This window comes from Hibiscus syriacus, unplaced genomic scaffold, assembly GCF_006381635.1.
Source record: "Hibiscus syriacus cultivar Baekdansim isolate YM2019G1 unplaced genomic scaffold, ASM638163v2 tig00111069_pilon, whole genome shotgun sequence".
Classification (NCBI taxonomy): Eukaryota; Viridiplantae; Streptophyta; class Magnoliopsida; order Malvales; family Malvaceae; genus Hibiscus; species Hibiscus syriacus.
This window is the reverse complement of record NW_024062970.1, coordinates 452593-465410: the sequence shown is the minus strand read 5'-3', so window position 1 is coordinate 465410 and position 12818 is coordinate 452593. Positions and strand designations below refer to the sequence as shown.

General features: G+C 34.8%; 1 long non-coding RNA gene and 1 pseudogene across 1 annotated transcript; one reads left to right on the top strand and one right to left on the bottom strand.

Annotated features, from left to right (window-relative positions):
* The first annotated feature begins 1074 nt into the window (after positions 1-1074).
* LOC120151717 lies at positions 1075-1507 on the top strand. Its single transcript, XR_005518640.1, has 2 exons — positions 1075-1182; positions 1295-1507. It is a non-coding gene; the product is annotated as an uncharacterized LOC120151717 (long non-coding RNA).
* Positions 1508-2773: 1266 nt separating this feature from the next.
* On the bottom strand, positions 2774-11674 carry LOC120151819 (annotated as a pseudogene).
* Between the last annotated feature and the right edge of the window lie 1144 nt (positions 11675-12818).

Genomic DNA, 12818 nt, shown 5'->3' with positions numbered 1-12818 from the left:
TATATTATTATTTTATTGAAGAATATGCATCGCTGTTAATGCTGACTCAGCTGTCAATCAAGTATCCATTTAGCGTGAAAACCGCTATGAAAGTTAAAATTTATTAAGCTGCTCGACATCCAACTGGAGTTGTATTCACTATATAAGCATTACAAAAGTAATCATTCTTGAGGTATTCAAAATACTTTTCTATTAGTTTAGTTCGTTTTAGTACTTAAATTTTTAATTTTTTTAAATTTATATCTAACGTTTAATTTTTATTTAATTTTAGTATCTGTCGTTAAAAATTTAACACGTTTAATAGTTAAATTATTAGTTTTGGTTCATTTTAGTACCTAGACTTTCAGTTTTTTAACAAAAAATTAATGTTAAATTTTAAACTGGATAATAAAATAAAATAAAATAAAAACTAAAATTTATGTATAATTTTAAAGAAATTAAAAGTTTAAACACTAAAATAAACCAAAACAAATAGTCTAACCATTAAACGAGTAATTTCCTCTAGCTCTTTTTTTAATAATTTGAGATATATAGTTACTTAAATTTAAGAACATCCTCTTTACCCATTCAATATATATATTTTATTAATATAAAATAATTATAAAATAATTCATGTTTAAACGACTTTCAATCATTTGATAATTGACATTAGAATATTTTCGTAAACGTCGTAAACATTTAAAGATAACGATAATACATTTAACTATTGAAGCGATTTGTATTGTAATTTATATTTTAATGTTATAAATTGATCCTTCAATAAAATAATGTTATAAATTGAGTGAATTAGATTACATTATAATATTTATTTAATGTATTTAATCAGTAAAAAATTGTGTTCTTTAGTTTTAATTTTTTTATATTTATGTATTTAAATATATAAAAATTTTGTATTTAGAATAGATAATAAATGGAATAAATTAAATTATTTGAAGAAAATTTGATTTTGGGCTAAGAAGGTCAGCATAACCCAATAAAGACTAAAAGTCCAATTACCCTAGCCTTATCAAACAACGACGGCCTTTAGGCGGTTTAGGGTTTCAAGCTTCTCTCTATATAATCTCAAAGCCCCGGCTTTCATTTCCTCACTTTCGTCGCAGGCTTTGAAGAAGGAAGCAAAACCAGTGATTCGGAGCTGCGAAAAGAGATCGATTTCGAAGTCTTTTCGTCATGAGAGCTAAGGTGCAAACCTAATTTCCTATCACGATTTTCATTTTTGATTTTTTTTTTCTCAATTGTTCTTTGATCGAAATATTGAAATGGGTTTGCTTTTTTTTTTGGGGGTAATTTTCAGTGGAAGAAGAAGCGTATGAGGAGGTTGAAGAGGAAGAGAAGAAAGATGAGGCAAAGATCTAAGTAATCTAATTTCTTTGGAAGCCAGTAATTCCGATCTCTTGTTCTTTAGATTTCGCGTTGCTTCATGGATACTTTACTTTTAAGAAGGATTTTCGTTGTTGCCTTTGATGAACCATTTTGATCTTATTGGGAGCATGTTGATTTTTTTTTACTGTTTTTGTTTGCATAAAGTTGCGAATGCTTTGGTAATACGTAATTACGGAAGATTGTGGCTTAGATTGAATTTAGGGAAGCATATAGTTAGTGACTAGGCTGATCAGATTGCTTATTTCTGTCCTTTTGCCATTATTATGCAAGTTTTCTTCAGCTGTGAAAACTGGGAATTAGCTTTAGTTTACTCGATTATTAGTCCATGCGGCACTTGAAAAGTTGAAAGGGATGTTTCCCTGCCGAGCCAGCTCTAGTCACCATTGTCTATTCAGAAAATAAGCAAACACAAATCAATTCTCAGCCACAACCTGGTCCTTCAGGTAAACAAGTCGAGACCATAACGGTTGACCCCGAAGAGATAGCATCTTCACCCACACTGTAGATTGGGGTTGTGGGGTAGCCTTTTGATGGTGTTTCTAAAACATATTTCTATCTGCAAGCCACAAATTAATTCTTATCCACAGCCTGATCCTCCAGGTAACTAGTCAAGACCATAACGGTCAACCCCGAAGAGATAGCATCTTCACCCACACTATAGATTGGGGTTTTGGGGTAGCCTTTGACGGTGTTCCTAAAGCAAATCTCTATCTGCCAGTTAACCCAATAACATGTCGACCGATTACCTTATATATATGCGAAAACAACATAACCAAAATGCTAGGTTTGGACATCAAAATGCTTGAAATGAGGATAATTTATTTTAACCATGTTTCCTCTTCCCTGCCATGAGACCTTGTATAAAGGTTGGCCTCGGTGTATGATTACCGGATGTGTATATTTTCGGCATTGCAAAGCTGAGTATAGTTGTTGGATACATGTATTTTCCTGGTACTGCAATGCTCGAGTATAGGTTTTTTTTGGTATTGGTTTGTTAGTGTTTCTGATATTGATGGCGATGATGAACTAATTAAGGCTTCATATATTGTCGAGGAAGTCAACTATAACACTAATTGTTAAAAAAAATCATTTCAGCGGAACATGTTTTTACTATAAATCCAATTATTTTTCATTTTGAATAATATAATTGAGAATGAATTCCAATACCACACAAAATGATTCAACATTGATAATTTGTTAAATTTAAACCGAAATATATAATCACAGGGCATTAAAATCAAAATTTATGTATACAAGAATCAAATTAGGAAAGAATACATGTTCCAAAATGTACAAAATCTGCACTGTTCTATTAAAGCCAACAAAATATATCAATGAAAAGTAACCCTAAAAAATTATCATAAACAAAATTCTGTTTCAAATTAGGGGGAAAGATGAATGAAGCAAAAGAAGGAACAATGAAAGTGTTTTCGTATATACTGCTGCTGGGTGAATTCCAAGGACCTCATCAAACGAAAATACCACAAATTACAAATATGCATTATGATAAAAATCCTCGGCTTACCTTCTTGCCAGCAGCCAAAATAATGCTTCTTTCTACAAAAAAAATTATTCAAAAGCCTGATGGAAGTTGCCATAATTGGAACTAAGAAATTGAAGTCCTTTCCGGGTTCGACTCGGCTAAAAACCTTTCAATCAAACCTGTGGCGGGTTAATAACTGGTGCCAATTGGTGGCATGCCGTAAGGTGGCATTGGAGGCATTCCCATTCCCATCCTCCCATGGGTGGTGGTGGAGGCGCAAATCCACCGCCCATACCCGGCATTGGCGGTGCAGGCAATGCAAGAGGTAGCAACTGAGCATACATGTTCTGCAGCATTAGGCATGTACTCTCATCAGTCAGGAAAAAACTTCGAGAAAATGTAAAATCAAAGACAATTGAAAAAGGTTCAAACAAAATAATCTCGATATAAGAACCTCTCCAAACTAAAAAAAGGGTAAAACAAGAAGTCGCACTTAGACAATCGAAGCCTTCCAGCTAATAAAACCGCAACTAAATGATAATACTGAAGACAGTGGAGAACAGAAATCACCTGCAGCAGATACGGGAATGCAAAGTCGATCATATTGTTAATCCAGGCAAGCTCAAGAGCAACATCTGGTCGAAACAAGTCGTAACAGACAAAGAGGCACGATGTGAAGCATTCCTTCTTTCCCTGTACAAAGAGAATGTCAACACCGAAATCAAGTCCGGTTCACAACAATAACCAACATTATATCGAAAATACCAGACATAAGACCATCACACTGCAAAACAAGTGCTATGCTAACCACTGGTTATCAAGTACAATGGCTTTGTACTTATAGTCAATACTACTCAGACTCGAATGTGAGTGTGGGATACAAATGTGTGCCTGACTAAGGTATATTTACGTTTCTCTAAGTTTTTCCATTTATTTGAAAGGTCCCTAAAGGGTAATAGCCCCATAACCATGTCCATAAATACGTTCTCAGATACTTCAAGAAATATTGTGTTGAAAAACATTACTTTGTTTGCACCCTAAAGGAACAAGTGGAAGGAAGCAAATTAACATGATTGGAGTAGCAGTTGGCCAATAAGGAATAATGCTTTATACCATCTATCAGTAAGCAAATACTATTTTACATATTTACAAACGAGTCGAGTACCTGTTCAATGAAGTAAACAAGCAACTCCTCGGCAAGTTCACGTTCACCAGACTGTGAAGCTGTTTTCATTGCATCTCTGTAATGTTTGTCCTTCTTCGACAAGGCAATGGACTGCTTCCATCTGCCTGCCTTTTTGTAAATATATGCAGCAACACGCCTCATTTCAAGCAGCTCGTGTTTCTCAAGCTACACAAGCAAATCGGAAATGATATCAGAAACAAACCCAACAGTGAAACAATATATAAGAAAAACAGTATTCCACCTTTTGTGCAAGTCCAATTTGATCAAAATTATCATGCAAATAAATTGATTCTCTCAATCTATCATAATCTTCTTCCTCTACATAAATCTCATCCAATGCCTCGTTCACTGCCGACACATTGTTGCTCTGAACAGCAACCATGTACGGCTTCACAAGCCACAGATGACCAGCCTGAAATTCCAGAAGAAAATAGTTGTGGACCCAAAATGTATTAATGTAATAATAGAGGAAGTCTGTTTTTTTCAATATTAGACTTTCTGCCAGAGTGGAACCTTACAACACGAGTGTGATCCACACGAAGCGCAAGCACATTCAGCATATCATTGATGAGATCAGGATGTTCTTGCAAGTAGAAGTGGACGGCCTTGTAATATAGCTCGACACTAGCAACTTTGACAATAATATCTTTGAACTGCATATGATCCCATGCATCAGGAGAGTGGTTCATCACAGTAGATGCACCATTATCAAACTCGTCATATTGGATATACAAATAGGTAAGTTCCTTCCGACATATCAAAGAAATAACCTGTCTGTAGAAAAGCATGCTCTGGCAGATTTGGCTTCAAAACATCTAAAAGAAATGACGTAGCCTCCCGTATCAAGTTCCTCTGAGGAAAAGCAGATACCCAAAGAAAACAATATCATGTGATTTGTATAGAAACGTAAGGTTATTTTCACAACCAAATCAATAAGCATCAGACCTGAAGAAAAAGGTCTGTAATAGTGTTGTAATCAACTGGACAACCTCCCTCCATTTGAGACATCATCAGTGCAAAATTAACAGCACCCTGCATGTAAAGCAAGAGATATCCCATTTGTCCATGAAAATTAAAAAGATAAATCCCATCGAAAATTTCATAAAATTAGCTATTGGTTGGCAAACAATAAAAGGGGGCTTTAGTGAAAAGATTTAATATAACTGAGCATATTTATCAATCATTCACATAAGCCTTTTTCAACACCTCAAAAACTAAGGACTACAGAAAAGAGAAACAAACCTGTGGATCTGTACGAAGAATTGTTTGCAGAAGGAACAAATAGTCAGGAGAGTATCCAACCTGAGGAAACAATTTATTCATGAATATTTATGCAAACATTTATAGGAATGTAAAAACACATGGGAGAAATGTTCCCATCTTGGTATGCTGTAAAAAGATAAATCACACAACAATCACACCAGAAAATGCCAACAAAAAGGAAAACGTGGCAACCACCTGCTTTGAGTAGATCAAGATTTTGTCGAACTCCCTCCGTTCTGCAAAAGCTGCAACAACTTTAGGAGTTGCCCTAGCTTTAATATATATGTTAAGTGCAAGATCATTATCCACAGTCTACAAAAAAAGCAAAATGAAATTCGAACAAAAAAATAATACACTTTTTTAAAAAATTTAGACACAATTGAATAAGATACAAATACAATTATATTCTAGTGAGTATAAATAAAACCTTCACAAGATCTCCAAGTTCCTCACTACATTCCAATTTATCTTCAGCTAGCCAGTTCTCTAGAAGATTCTTCTTGTTTTGGTTTACCACAAGTCGAGATAATTCCAATGACTCAAATGCATTAAGCTTCCCTTTAGTTAAAAGTGTGCCAAAGTACTGCAACAGAGGTGGAGTCTGCCCAGCTTGCACAGGTACACTCTGCAGCATTAAAATAAACATTTCTGCCTCAGATAAAATCAACAGAAACATAGAAACCAGAACTCGCATGATAAAAAAAGGAAAAGCAAATACGACCTGAAACTTGGCAACAGTATCAGGTGTGCGAAGGATCCCCTGTGGAGACTCCGCTGCAAGATCAGCAGCTTCTTTATACTTTGTCTGAGCAAACAACTCTTGAAAACGTTGGACAACCTGAGATCTCCAAAACCACAAATCAGGACCCTATTTATACTGAAATAACAAAGTTAAGGATCTAAATAAAATAAAAGATAAAACTGAATAATTGAGGATATGTATTATTGCTAACAACATGCAGCAAAATATGTCAAAAATAAGATTATGCAGTTCAAATGCAAAAACACAACCAATAATTGGCATTAAAGGAAATCAATAAACAAGAGAAAAACATATCTTCAATCTCAGCATTGTAGCAGGACTGAAGAAATCCCAAAATCCATGAAGAAAGCAAACACAAAAGGTATAGCTCTTAGTTGATATATCAGGCTCTTTCTTCAAAGTCGACATCCCATGCAAAGATCCACAAACCATAGACCAAACTATACACAAATAAATCCACTTACCAGGTTCTCTGCACCAGGAAGGTTTCCTCTTTTAGCCAGATTGACAGCAAGCTCCAAATTGTTCAACTGAAGCAGAAAACAAACACAAAAAGTTGTAAGCCTGCTTGTCTCACCTTAGTGATACCAGAAAACAAAACAGAAAAGGCACAAAAACATACTTGGCCGCTATCAAATGGCACTATTGTTGCCTCATTTACAGTAGCCAGCAACACCTGACCCCGCCTGTTGATGGCATAAAAGCCTCCTGCCGCTGAAGCTTCAGAGGTTAAAAATATAGGGTCTGGGCTGATTCTATTTCTGTATACAGCGGTTGCTGTCTCTAGATCATAAACAATCAACAGCCCATGCTTGGTGATAATATAGATCAAACTGTATTTGTGTGATATCTGCCAATTAAAAGAAACTTGTCTTAGTATATGCACTAAAACAAATTTTTGAAAGAGTTACAGACTACATTACCTGGACTCAGGACACGGTGTCAGACACGGGCAAGGATCCAGGTGTCAGACACGGGCAAGGATCCAAGTGCCAGACACATCAAGTTTCAAAATTACGGAGTAAGGACACGGGAACACTGTCAAAATTTTGAACACAAGCAAGTACTTTGAACACCCATTTTAACCATTATCAATTTTATTCTGATGCTTTTCTTTAACCTTCATTTTTACTTTACTCATCTTAGAGATTTTTCTGGCTTATTTAAGTAAATATTGTAAAAAAACCAAAAAAATATAGGAAATTAGGAATCACGAAAATTGTTTAGGGAAATAGACTAAAATCTATAGTGTTTGACAAAGTCATCCCCAAATAACTACTTGTTAGCCAAAGTCATCCCCAAATAACTACTTGTTAGCCAAAGTCATCCTTTGAGTTTGCTGGGGATAAAGAAAATTCTACCATGAAAGTCGTCAGCAGCTTCGTAAGAGTCATGCGCAATTGCCGACGACTTTGGGATAAATCAAGCAGGGACTAAATTGGAAGAACAAAAAAACCAGACAGGGACTAAAATATATGAAGAAAATGAATTGAGAATAAATGAACAAAATTGAATTGGATTAAAATAAGTTTATCGTTCCAAAAAGAAAGACATGCACTGGGCCGGGCTGTGACTCGCTGAGGACTTTGACTCTAATCACTCAGCGAGAGTTAAATATATATATATATATATATATATATATATATATATATATATTTAATTTAGGATTGTAAATAAGCAATATCTCACATCAGCCGGATAGTTGACTCTTTCAAGTGTTCAAATATAACCTTTTTACCTTAATGTCAACGAGTGATTAGAGTCAAGGCACTCATGAGCCACCGCCATCCGACACTATTTGTGCTAACAACATGCCTCTCACACATAAGCGCACGTATTTATTTTTGGGCAAAGTAACTTATTATGTTCCAATCTATATTTTCATTCAATTTAGTCACTGTCTGATTTTTTGGTTTATACAATTTAGTCACTGTCAGATTTTTTATGTTTATTAAATTTAGTTACTGTCTGGTTTGCCCCAAAGTTATCGGCAGCTTCCCATTACTTCGACAAAATCACTGGCAGCCATGTTAAAAAATTATCTAAATAGATGGCGACTTTGGAAAAGTCATATTCATCTGAGAACGAATTTGCCAAACACAATAGATTCCATCTTATTTCTCTAAATAATTTTCGTGTATTCTTATTTTTCCCCAAAAAAATTCACAATATTTCCCTAAATTAGCCAATTTTACTTCTTAATTTTTTTATTTTCATAAATATTTTCTCCCCCTTGATTTACGAGAGTTTAATCTAACTATTTTCTCTCTCCTCCCCTTGTCTTTCTTTCTTTTTCCTTCTGGTTTTTCTCTTCTTTTTCTTTCCTCCCCTTTTTCACCCATGTCCGCCAGTTTTTAAAGGGTCTGATCCGTATCTCGTATTGGAATCCGTGTCAGACCGTTCCAACAATGGTAAGGCACCCTAAAGTGCCAAGTCTGGGTAACATAGGTTGCCAAGAAAAATGTTCAAAATCAAGGAAATTATGCTACCTGCATTGCGACTGGAAAATCATCTTGAAAATCTGGTGGGAAGAATAGATCTGCCTGTTTCTTTGAAAATTATGGCCTACCTGCCATATTAGATGTTCTGTTAAAAGATTTCGAATGGAATAGAACTATAGGACATAAAACACAATCTCGTAAGTCCTATGTTTGAAGAAGAATAGTTAATTCACAGCCAAATGACCCCATCAGAATTTTAACTAGTCTTGATCATGATTTAGAATGCTACAGATAAATTTCTACTAGTACTGAATTAAACCCCACAAATTTATAAAGTAATGTCCCAAACATCTGATCTAGACAAAGCTAAAAGTACTTTCAGATTGTACTCTTGATTATTCAGCTACTTGAAGAGGCAATGGAAAATTCTTTTACTTTCTAATTTTATTTTTCATTTTTTGTATTTGTGCAGAAAGACCTTCAGTATCCCTTCGTACATAACAATGAGATAACAAAAGTATTACAGACATCATAGCAACCTGACCTGGCTGAGAACCAAGGTCAATGACATGCAACTTTGACAGAACCTGACCAGCATTAAAACTCTTGGTAGCAAAAGAAATAAGAATGGAAGGATTCTCATTTCCTGGAACCTGCTCAACACAAACATGCATATACAATATGTAGCTAGTTTGATCAAGGTATAATAATAATACTTAGGGAAGGAAGTTCAAGAAATCCCATTGCCTTCAACTGTGCAAATGAAGCAGCATGTGCTTCAAGGGCTTGACTACGCTGTTGATCAACAGAGAAAAGTTGCAAGTTCCCCTTCACCAATTGTGGCCTCTGAAGGAGACAAGACAGGGATCAAAATCAGAACTATATAGTACAGCAAAATAATTTCCTAAAGAGAGAATTTTATAACTAATAGTGATTATGCAAGGAATTTTATAACTAATAGTGATTATGCAAGGAACTATTCTGACAGTATAGAGATAATGGAGCAAAGACAGGGGCAAAGAAAAAAGGGGAGAGTGGGTTAAAGGGATGCAAATCTTAGAGGACATCGTAAGAAACAAAATAATTCACTTATATGGTTATAAATTAATTCACAGTGTTCACTTTTGTAGTTTGAATTATGGACAACGAAACAGCTAGAATATATTATTTCAAAAGTTCTGTTATTGGCATAAAAAAATTACTTGCATGTTGCAATATTCAAGCAACAATCATCAAAAAGAAAAAGAAAAATAATCACATACCTCAGGCGCACCGAGGGCAATTCCAATCAAAACCAACCACTTCTCCGACGGGTCGCATTTACAGTTTATTATCTGATTGTTGACTAAATTAGCGGTTCTCTCAAACATCTTAATTGGTTCAGAATAACCTGCAAGGAATAAGATGCAATGAGACACATAACATAAAAAGTATTATATAATAGATAAAAGTATATTCAAAATAGATCAACCTTTTAGAACTGAACAAGACACGGCTGCATGTGATACTATATAAGTTAACGGAATAATTTCTTACCTTCAATTGACCAATGATACACAGAGGTTTGTGTGATCAGAGCAAGCATTTTTACACTGATCCATTTCCAAAATACAACCTGAACATGAACCAAGGACATTTTTCTAAGCTCATGCAATCAAGTTCACTATTACAGAAAAATAAAGAATGTGGAGGCAGAGAGCTAATGACATAACCTAATGGAACCATTACAAAAAATTAGAAAATAAAAATAAAAGAGACAATAAATGAATTTACTGGTTCAGGCATCTGATGTGATTTAATTTTCGCTTTCATCTCTATGTTAAATATTTGCAAGTAATCTTGAGTTGTTCCCGGTAGTTGAGCTACAAAAGCAATGTCATTTCAGTGAGCATAAAAGAACAGATAAATAATAAAAACTAAAGAAGGCATTAAATTAATGTAGAGATATTTAATCTACTTCTCCCGTTAATTACTTTCATTAAAGGAATATAAGTACTTCTTGACTTGCATTTCAAATCAAAGTAAATTCCACTATAAGTGGATGCTTGCACTCGTCAGCGCAGGGCTACTGTTCCGGAAACTAAAAAAATTGATGCAAAAATACATCCAAACAGTATTCGATAGAAAACAGGTTGGCTACTACACATATCATTGTTCACACAGCCATAAGCAGAGGGACCTAGTCACCTACCAGTTAATGGATACAGTATAACATTCATTGTTCATATTAGAAAGCAAAGAGCAAGTAGCAAACATTAAACGAAAGAAGCTTCAGTGGCATTTAGAACAATTTTTTGGGCAAAAAGTATTAGATAAAGAAAAATCTCATACAGAACTTGGTTGTTTGATTCACCATAGAATAAGAAAAACAAATTAATATACAGCCCTCTAATCAATACCAAAAATGTTATATAATCAGGATCAATTTGCGACATAGCATGTGCTCCAATATAAGTAACTAGTAATCGCTGGTAGTTAAGGAAACTGACCTTTCAAAGAAAGGATTCTTGAACTCGGATTCATAAGAGAAGAATCCGCTGTAATAGGCCTTCTCAAGGGTTGCATCGACATGCTCATGTCGATGATCACAACACTATTTTGCTGAGCGGTTTCTCTCACACAAATGTACTTATCAGATTCCATAGTTACATTCGTGAATGTGATAAATTGAGGATTAATACCAACGCTCGGCAACTGCAAACAGATATCATCATTCGGATCACTAAACATTCTCGCTATTACAAACAGATCTAAGCAATTTTTACAGATATCAAATCTGAAAAGTTTATGAAGTATTCGATTAAGCTTGCAAACCGATCATTAAGTATAATCCAGCTGAATTTTCTATAAAAAACCCGATTGAACCGAATACGAAGAGCGAGGGAAATGAGACTGAAACAACAATACTTACAGTTAAGACCTCCTTCATGGCGATGGGAGCGTTCGCGGCCGCCATGGTGGCTCAGATCGAACGATGCAAGATTAACGAATCGAGAGTGGGTCAAACGGTGGAGATTATATCTTTCAATCGCGAGTCAAAACTGAATGCTGAGAAAGAGACGATAGAATAAAAAAGGGGAAAAAACAGTTCGATGAGATCTGAAGCAGAGAATTTAAAACATTTGAAAAGAGGAAGATAAAGAACAGAGAGAAACAGAGGATCAGATCCAAATTGCTCTAAATAAATAATGGAAAAATAAAGTTGAATTTAGTTATAAATAATCAATGAAATAATTGAAAGTTCAAATTAAATTTAAATTCTCGTATTTGACGCCTATATAATATTCTGCACATGTTGTCTTCGTTAAAATAAGTATAATCTGAATTCTCGATATCTCTGATAGAGACGTTTTGAAATGTCTTGAAAAACTAATCGAAATCCGATTTTATCTCAAGAAGATACCGTATCCTGCAAATATTTGGATCTTGCTTAAAAATTTGTTCCAATTCACTAATATCTCATAATTCAAAATCAACTTCAATAAAAAGTTTAGGCCTTAAAAAAAATTAGACCGAACGAAAATCGAATATTACAACCACAATCAGCATTTTTTGTCATTGTTTACTCTGCTACGTTTGTCGTCATCGTTTTATCAGCTGCATTTGTCGTTGATATGATTGCTATTTCTCAATCTATTCTAACATCAATTGTTGCCATTGTTAGGGCAATAAGAGAGAACCGATTTAACTAATGGTGTTGATTAAAGAGATAATCAGTTTGATATAGTTTAAGTAGTTCTCAAATTCGAGATTTTGTGTATGTGAAAATTTCTCATTGAAAGATTCACTCATTAAAATCAAGTGTGGGACGCGAATTAGTCTGATTAATTAGGATAAAACTCTCGAAATCGGGAGAGCAACAAAAAAAACCCGAAATGGAGGTTATTTTTTAGGACTTGGTCGACCGTTGTACATATTCCTATAACCATGATTTTAAATCACGGTCTGAAAACGTGATTTTGTCCGCGAAATAGCAGTTTAGCCGCCATCCGAGTTACCCGCTACACCCGCAATAGCGCCCAATAACACCGTAACGGCCGCAATCACGATAAATTCAAAATGATCGAAAATGGGACCGCGATTTGAAACCCTGCCCATAACCTACTTAATATACTAGTTTAAACCATGCACGGTTCATAACATGCCAAGTGAATTGATCAAGTGAGTGCTTTTCACTAAATTTAGTCAACCCAGAGAAGCAGTTAAACTACCCATCTCAAGGCTCCTGATCTTCTTCTTTGAATCCTGATATTTTCTATACACAAACCAACACCGATTAAAACACTCAAAATCACACCA